We start from the raw sequence: 9393 nt of genomic DNA, 5'->3' as shown, positions 1-9393 counted from the left end.
GGTCCCCAGATGTTGTTGGACTACAATTCCCATCATCCCTGAGCTCTGGCCTTGCTAGCTAGGGGTGATGGGAGTTGTAGTCCAACAACATCTGGGGATCTACAGCTTGAGAAAGGCTACTTTAGGGACTTGTAAGTGTATTCCTGCTTGCACCTGTAGTAGCATCAGTCCCCATAAACAAGGGGTTCCCTACCTGATGTTGACCTGATATCTGTTGTTGTTTAGTCGTTTAGTTGCACTCCTGTCTTCCACTGCCTCCCGCAGTTTGGTCAAACTTATTATTATTATTATTATTATTATTATTATTATTATTATTACCAAACAAGAACAACAAGAAGCCGGTTTATGATGCAAAGGAAGCTTTATTAGAAAATGAAGAGTATCAAGAAAACATACAACCAAGCTATGCAACAAGAGAATAATCTCTCAGAAGTGAGACGTGTAGATGTAGGATGGACCTTTGGTCCTTATGTAGCTGGAGAGCAATGTGGAAAAGGGAATATACACTTATGGAAAGTAAATAGATGGGAGGAAAGAATACATAACAGGGCTTTCATCTTTCACATACATGGAGAACCATTCATAAGTCTGGAGCTCAACATTAGTTGAAGCCCAGACCCATAAACTTGGCTACAGAGTCCGTACTGGTGGGTTGGCGATTTCTGGATAGTCCTGGTCTTCTCACAATGGCTTAGCAGGGGTAACCCTTGGATGACTGGCCACCTCTGTAGCCACCACCGAGGTAACCTCCAGAAGAGGAACCCACCCCACAGCCATAGCCATAACCAGAAGACCCATAGCCATAACCAGAAGACCCATAGCCATAACCAGAAGACCCGTAGCCATAACCGGAAGCACATGGACTGTAACCTCCCACAGACATTGGCTCGCTTGAGGTGAGGATGGGTCCTGGGATGGTCAACACAACTGGAGCTGGCTGGATCACCACTTCTGATGGTGGAATTTGGCTCACGCAGGAAACATTGGCCCCGGGGACTATGCCAAGGCTGCTGGATGATACGCCGCCACCGAAGCCACCACCTCCGATGATGCCACCTCCGATGCCACCACCTCCGATCATGCCACCTCCGATGCCACCGCCGTATCCACCGCCGTATCCACAATGTCCAAGGCCAATTGATGGGACAACACAGGATTGACTTTTAGAATGCATGGCTGTGTTTTGGAAGTTGGCTGTAGAACAACAGGAAGGATAAATATTAATGGATTAGAAAATTTGGTCTGGAATAAATTGTGGATTTGTGGGGTGGGTGGGGGGCATAAGGAACATGTTTCTCCTAACACTAGCACTTGTGGACATCTAATGAATCTGAATATTGGAAGATTCAGGATAGATAAAAGAAAGTCCACAGCACAGAGTTGTATTATGAACCTGCTCCCACAGGAGGCTGTGATGGCTACTATCTTGGATGACTTTAAAAGTGGATTGTCCAAATTCATGAAGGATGGGGCTATCAATATCTACTAGTCACAGTGGCTTTCCTCTGCCCTCCCAGCAAGAGCATCACAGCAAGGGAAGACCAACTTGGCCCTGTCTATTAGCCAAAGAAGGAGCTGTCATGGTGCTTCCCTTCTTCCTGCCAAAGTGAAGGTCCTTTACCTAAGAAACAGTGGGTTTGCTTTCCCCCTCTGCCTTCCTCATCCCCTTTCCTTCTTGTGCCATGTCTTTTGAGACTGTAAGCTTGAAAGCAAGGGTGTTCTATTTTTGAAGAAGTGCGCATGCACACAAAAGCTCATACCAATAACTAACTTAGTTGGTCTCTAAGGTGCTACTATGGGATGCGGGTGGCGCTATGGGTTAAACCACAGAGCTTAGAACTTGCTGATCAGAAGGTCGACAGTTTGAATCCCCGTGACGGGGTGAGCTCCCGTTGCTCGGTCCCTGCTCCTGCCAACCTCCTGCCACATCAAAGTGCAAGTAGATAAATAGGTACCGCTCCGGCGGGAAGGTAAACGGCATTACCGTGCGCTGCTCTGGTTCACCAGAAGCGGCTTAGTCATGCTGGCCACATGACCTGGAAGCTGTACGCTGGCTCCCTCGGCCAGTAAAGCGAGATGAGCGCCACAACCCCAGAGTCGGCCATGACTGGATCTATTGGTCAGGGGTCCCTTTACCTTTAAGGTGCTACTGGAAGGATTTTTTTTATTTTATTTATTTTGTTTTGTTTTGTTTCAACTACGGCAGACCAACACGGCTACCTACCTGTAACTAGAACTATTTTTGATTGTTGTAAAAAGCTCTGGGAGCCTCCTTCTCACTGCCCCCCCCCCCCGGATAAATGTAAGAAGAGTCCTGCAAGATCAAGCCAAAAAGAGCTCATCCAGTTTGGAATCCTGTTCTCCCATTGGCCAACCAGATACCACAATGGGAAGCCCACAAACAGGACAAGTAACAGCAACCCTCCCCACTTGTGATTCCCAGAATCCCCTGCTCTTCAGAAACATACTGCCTCCTAAAATGGAGGTAGAACAAAGCCCTCGTGGGTTGTAGTCTCATCCTCCATGAATTCCTCTAGTCCCTTGTTAAAGCCATCCATGCTGGTGACCATTGCAACCTCTTGTGTTAAAATTTAGACCGGAAACCTCATTTCCCTGGACATTGATGGGGTTATTAGAGGTAAGTAGATATATAATAAAGAGTTCCTCGTCAAGACAAATGGAAGAGCCACTTTGGTGCGTTAAGATATTGACTCTCAACCAGGCTATGAGTGCAACCGAAGCTCCTTCGGCCACCACACCTTTTGAAAGGTTGAGTCAAGAAGTGTACTGTATCATCAACAGCCAGAGCCTAAGGAGACTGCTATACACACACCCAAACATCCCTAAATATATTGCACCATGGCTGCCTGTTACAAGTTGGAAGCAGCAGAGGAAGGGCCATAGCTCAGTGGGTAGAGCATCTGCTCTGCATGCAGAAGACCCGGGTTCAAGCCCCAGCATCTCCAGTAAGGGTTGGTGTAGATCCCTTGCCAGTAATGCTGGAGAGCCACTGCCAGTCAGTGTAGACAATACTTAGCCAGGTGGACCAACGGTCCATCTTGGTATAAGACCAATTCTTACATTGGTAATCAATCTGCCAAACATAATAAACAAAGAAATGAATAGATTATCAGTCTTACCTGGTTAGAAGAAGTTTCGTTTGGATGTAGAGAGGAAAGGAGCGATCTGAAAAGTCCAGGGCTCCCCTGTCCCTTTTATACAGTTTCATGTTTGGGCCCTGAACTGGAAAGAGAGACACCCATCTTTGCCTGAGGGCTTAATTAATCTGGGATGATACGAGCAGTTGAGAGCCAGAAATCCCAAATTGCTTTGTTGTGTTCTGGATTCCAGGCCTCCATCAGCCATCTGAAAACCGCACATTCCACCTTTGAATTTATCTGTCTCATCTTTTGTGAAATTGCCTTGGATTTAATTGAGGTTCCACCAATGATTACCCACAGCCCTGTCATTTAGACCTAGCGCTTCCTTCTCTCTCTTCTCTTTTAACCAGACAGTCAGCATTAATCTCCCCAAGAAAATTGCAGAGGTTAATTGCCTTCTACTGAGTCAGGTCAATGGTCCATCAGCCCAATAATTGTCTGCTCTGCCTAACAGGAAGCACCTTAGTCTTGGGCTGAGGGGTCTTCCTTGGCCCTGAAACCTGAGATGCATTCATGAGACCCAACGTTTGAAACCATGTGAGCCATGATGCCCTCTCTTGTCAAACAATGTGCAACTCAGAACGTCTCTTGCAACCAAATAAGGAACAAGAAATAAGGGAATTGGTACATTGCAGCAACAGAAAGTGGAAAAGGTAGGATCTCATTGAGGCCTCAGCATTAGAAGAGTCCTGTTAGATGAAGCCAAAGGCCCATCTAGTTCTCATAACATAGACCATAGAGCACCACAGCTCATCAACCTATTCTCACATTGGCCAATCAGATTCCTCCAGGAAACCCACATGCAGGGCAAGGACACCAGAGCCCTCTCTCTTTGGTACCCACAAGAGCGTATGAGGAGCCCCACTTGATAAAGTTCATCTAGTCTAGCACCCTGTGCTCACAATGGCCAACCTGATGGCCTTAGGAAGCCCACAACCAGAACATGGGCACTAAAGCAATCTCCCCACCTATTTTCGGCAACTGGTATTCAGAGGCATACTGCAACAGTGGAGGTAGAGCTTAGCCACTATGACTACTTGTAAGCTTTTTGTCCTGCATGAATTTGTCCAGTCCTCTTTGGAAGCCATCAAGGTTGGTGGCCATCAATACATTGTGGTGCTATCAAGTTCCATGGATTCAACTGTGCTGTGTGAAGAAGTGTGTTATTTTATCTGTTCTGAATCTTCCAACATTTAGCTTCATTGGATGGCCCCATACATGGAAGAGGAAAGAATAACTTCTCTCTATTCACTTTCTCTGCACCACCCATAAGTTATGTCCCACTTACTTGCTTTTTTTATACATATAGCTTCAAAGGTTGTAACCTCTTTCATAAGGGAGAATCTTGGGTAGGGAACGTCCACATTCCTTGCCCTCAGTCTTCAGTGCCACGCATACCCATTATTGCTCTCTCCCCTCCTCCCACCCCGTTGACTCTAAGGAAGCAGTGTAGGAGGCAAGGCTCTGAAACCAGTCTTGGATCTGAAACCAACCCTTGTCATAACAAAAATGTTAAGCACATGATAAACCAATTAATGGCAATTAAAGGCATGGCTCAGAAGTCAGTGGGAAGGGAAATGAGGGTTGCAACCCATAGGCTGGATACAATGAATGAGTCCCACTAGTGGTAGCCCACACAAGGACTTCAGCTAGCGCAATGGGGTTCCCCCATTTTTCTCCCCCTACAGCCCCAAAATTGGCTCTGAGGAGGAGGTAAGGGAGGTTATTTTGTCTGGCAAGCTGGAATGTGCACATTGATGATTGCTGCAGTATATATATATTTTTAATGTCAGTTCTGCAAGGAGAGCTGAACTCTCCACTCTGATTTGGAAGCAACCAGTTGTGTGATACTACTTTCCTTCATGTCTGATGGGAATAGTCTGGATAATTCAGATAATTTCTGGATAATTTCTGAACCAGGGACCTCTCCATTTCCTATGTTTGCTAGGCTGAAGGCAAACCAATAAAAGTCTGCACTGCCATGGATTGGTGTTCCACATGTTTGTGTTCCAGCAAGGCTGTTGTGGAACTTTTCCAAAGCCTAGTAGCTCCCCATAGGAACATATCTCCATAGTGGGGTAAGAGAGCTGGAAAAGAAAATGACATCTGGCAACCCAAATGCCCTTTGGGTTTCAGATAGTTCATGGGTAGACAAGTCTAAAAAGTCCAAGACCCAAATTTTCACAGCCCTCCAGCAGCTCTGGTGTCTCATTTACCAGAAGTAATGTATTTACTGTTAACTCTGGAGGTGTATATTCAATTCTGACCAAACGAAAGCCTCCTGCTGTATATTGTGCTCTATGTGGCTTAGTTTGGTTAGAATTGAGTATACACTTGGGTTGCCAGATGTGAAATATATTGGCATTATTTTCAGCTCCCCTGTCAAGCCTACAGAGGCAAACTCAAGAATCTGTCACTGGAATTAGATTTTTCTCTCTTTTGATTTCAGCAGTCTCTCTTATCAGGAGTTCTGTTACACACAATGTAAAAACAGGGCCTTCCTTGTGTTGGCAGCTACCCTTTGGATGTCCTTCCCCTCGAATATGAGACAAGAGTCTTCCACGTTGTTATTTTTGTCACCTGTTGAAGACCTTCCTCTTCCAACAAGACCTTTGAGCAGAGGTGCTTCCTGGTCTGCATCCATATTAATATCATTTTTAAGAAGAACTTACTGGCCTAGGCCAGTGACCCATCTGGTCCGCCATCTTGTTCTTAGAGTGGCCACCATATGCCTCTATGGGAAACCTGCAAGCAGGATTTGAGCATAAGAACACACTCAGACTCAGTCCAATATACCTGAAGGAGCGTCTCCACCCCCATTGTTCAGCCCAGACACTGAGGTCTACCTCTGAGGGTCTTCTGCCAGTTCCCTCACTGTGAGAAGTGAAGTTACAGGAACCAGGCAGAGGACCTTCTCGGTAGTGGCAGCCTCCCTGTGGAACACCCTCCCATCAGATGGAAATAAACAACTATCTGACTTTTAGAAGACATCTGAAGGCAGCCCTGTTCAGGGAGGGTTTTATTGTTTCATGCTTTATTGTGTTGTTGATATTCTGTTGGGAGCCGCCCAGACTGCCTGGGGAAACCAAACCAGTTGGGCAGGGTATAAATAATAAATTATTATTATTACTCCCCTTCTGTGGTTTCCAGCAACTCATATTCAGAAGCATTAATGCCTTTGACCATGGAGGCAAACTATAGCCATCATGGCTAGCAGCAAACCATTGCCTTGCCCATCACGAATGGTTCCAATGCTCTTTTGAAGCCCTCTAGGTCGGTGACCATCGCTTCCTCCAGCAGATGTGAGTTGCATAGTATAACTAAATGACGTTTGAAGAAGTACTCTCTTTTGCCTGTCCCAATCAACATTCAGCTTCATTGGATGTTGACAAGTTCTAGTGTTATGAGAAATTGAGACATTGTTTTCTCGATCCACTTTTTCCATACCATGAATAAGATGTGTTTTTTATTGTTTTATCACAGACTGCTTGACACTCTGGGCTCCTTTGGAAGGAAGGGCAGGATATAAATTTAATGAATGAATGAATGAATGAATGAATGAATGAATGAATGAATGAATAGCTAAAATCATATCACCGGTGATCTGCACTTTATAACCTTTCTGGGTTCCTGCACTTATTGAAAACCCTGAGGCGTTTTCAGCTGGGCTTTTCTGCAAGCCAGGACAGGGAACCTCAGGAGAAGGGTGTGTGCAAACGTGGCCCTCCAGGCATCTCTTGTGTTTCGAGGCCCTGTAATCACCCTGTTTCCTAAGGTGCAACTAACCAGGCAACACATGGCATATTGGTTCGGCCACAACTTTATTGGTTACAGATGTGAAGACTTGGTCATAGGCTTTGCGGTAAGCAACTGTGTGTGTCACTCCTGCCCGACCACTGGGAGTGTTACTAAGGGTGAAGCCAGTGGGGGGAAATGAGCCCTATGACCTACGTCAAATCAGAGCATCTCCCAACTGGTCCCCTTTGGAGAAGAAGTATGGTCCTTGCTCCCATCTGGGCATCGGACAGGAGCCACTCCTCCCAGATCCTTTTAACAGGATACCCTGTTAACAGGTCCCAGGTTCAGACCCTGACATCTCCATGGCTAGGGAAGACTCCTTCCTGAAACCCTGGAGAGGACACTGCCCCACCAGTCTCAGTCTGTCTGCCTTTTCTTGTTGTTTTTTAGTCGTTTAGTCATGTCCGCCTCTTCGTGACCCCCTGGACCAGAGCACACCAGGCACTCCTGTCTTCCACTGCCTCCCACAGTTTGGTCAAACTCATGTTAGTGGCTTCGAGAACACTGTCCAACCATCTCATCCTCTGCCGTCCCTTCTCCTTGTGCCCTCCGTCTTTCCCAACATCAGGGTCTTTTCCAGGGAGTCTTCTCTTCTCAAAAGGTGGCCAAAGTCTTGGAGCCTCAGCTTCAGGATCTGTCCTTCCAGTGAGCACTCAGGGCCAATTTCCTTCAGAATGGAGAGGTTTGATCTTCTTGCAGTCCATGGGACTCTCAAGAGTCTGCTCCAGCACCATAATTGAAAAGCATTCATTTTTCAGCGACCAGCCTTCTTGATGGTCCAGCTCTCACTTCCATACACCACGACTGGGAAAACCATAGCTTGAACTATACGGACCTTTGTCAGCATGGTGATGTCTCAGCTTTTTAAGATGCTGTCTTTTTACTTAGAACCAATTGATTACTTAGCCCTGCCTGCCAGTCTTCCTCTTCCTTAGTCTCAGGCAGGGAGGAGAATGGAGACAAAGCTAAAATAAGTTGGCTCTGTCTATTGTTGGCTTTCTGGTACCACCTATTACTAGTATTCCTGCCTTCCAGCTCTCCACTCGCAAAGGGCACCAGTCATCCCTGACCTCAACCTAAGCAGGGCTGTACCTATCGTGAGACTGAACGAGATAATTGCCTGAGGCAAATAATACTGGAGGGCAGCGGTGGCAGTCCCCCACTCCCAGCCTTTCCTCTTGAGCCCCCTGAGACCCCTTGTGTTGGAAACCAGAACTATGTATGCTACAGACTGTTCTGCTGCTGCTAAACTATGGTGCTGCCTTCCAGTGCTGGAAACTAGCGTGCTAGTGACCTGTTGCTAGAAACATTGTTTTCACATTGCCAAGGATAAAATAAGTTTCAGCTTCCAGTCCAGCCACCTTCCATGCATGGAATTAGGGGTAGTGGTAATGTTTGCACTATCCTGTTCTTAGATTCAGAAGCAGCTCAAGACATTTTGCTGCCCGAGGCTAAGAACTCAAATGGCTCTTATGCCAATAACAACTCAAATAGCTGGTGGCAGTTGAAATAGCTCACTGATGGTCAGGCTTAGTGTGAGGAAACTTCTCATGTTTATTTGCATATATTAATTGGAAGAGGGGAGCACACTGCTCAGGACTAGAGCACACACAGTTTCCATTCAGAATATTCGAGGTTCGCTCTCTGGCACCATTTACAGATCGTATTCAGGGAAGGTGTCATTCTTAACTAAAATGGCTTATTGTAAGAAATCAAATAGATAAAGTTGAAAAGTTGGAATCTGGGGACAAAAGTTGGAATCTGTGGAGGGACCTCAGTTTCAGGGAATCTTGGATGAAAATGGATTATCTAGACCCATTTCAAGCCACTTTAGACTTAGCTTTGGTCACCCTGGTAGACCTGATGCCAGCAACCACCTGTTGTGGAGGTGCTTCAGAAATACCCTCACCTACAGTGGTCCCAGTCCTTCCTTAGGGGTCAGTTTCAAAAAAATTAAATCATTGAGGCATCCCATAGAACCTTTGGGGATTCCACTTTCTGGCAGTGTCCATTTTTTTCTAATCTCTCTGCTTCCCATTATGTTTACCATAAGACAGCATGTCCTCTCATTCCATGACTGATACATTTATTGAGGGGGGTGGGTTCTTGTCAAAAGCACACAGTCTAAGGACACAGTATCTTCAGGATGACCCCCATCCACATGTTTCTTGACATTCTCAAAATATTCAGAAACATTTATGAGATAGGACTCCCGTTGGCAGAAGCCATGCTGATTCTTCTTCAGCAAGACTTGTCCTTCTGTTTCCTTGATTCACTCTGTCTCTGTCTCTGTTTCTCCCGCTCCCTCTCTTTCATATTTCATACTGTTAGAAACTATTTTACCAAGAGCAGATTTTAAGCACCCCCAATCCCTTTTTAAAACTTGGCTTCTTTCCAGGAGGGACAAAGAAGGTTAGTGTGTTTCTCTGTAAAA

The 9393-nt window shown here is 45.9% G+C and overlaps 1 long non-coding RNA gene across 1 annotated transcript; it reads right to left on the bottom strand.

Annotated features, from left to right (window-relative positions):
- Positions 1 to 342: 342 nt before the first annotated feature.
- Positions 343 to 3312, bottom strand: LOC310751940. The gene is made up of 2 exons (XR_014542698.1): positions 3141 to 3312; positions 343 to 1194 (listed from the first exon to the last, which is right to left on the bottom strand). It is a non-coding gene; the product is annotated as an uncharacterized lncRNA (long non-coding RNA).
- Positions 3313 to 9393: the final 6081 nt, after the last annotated feature.

This window comes from Podarcis filfolensis (assembly GCF_964270895.1).
Source record: "Podarcis filfolensis genome assembly, chromosome: 16".
Classification (NCBI taxonomy): Eukaryota; Metazoa; Chordata; class Lepidosauria; order Squamata; family Lacertidae; genus Podarcis; species Podarcis filfolensis.
Note: the sequence above shows the minus strand (reverse complement) of the source record. Positions and strands in the feature narration are given on the sequence as shown.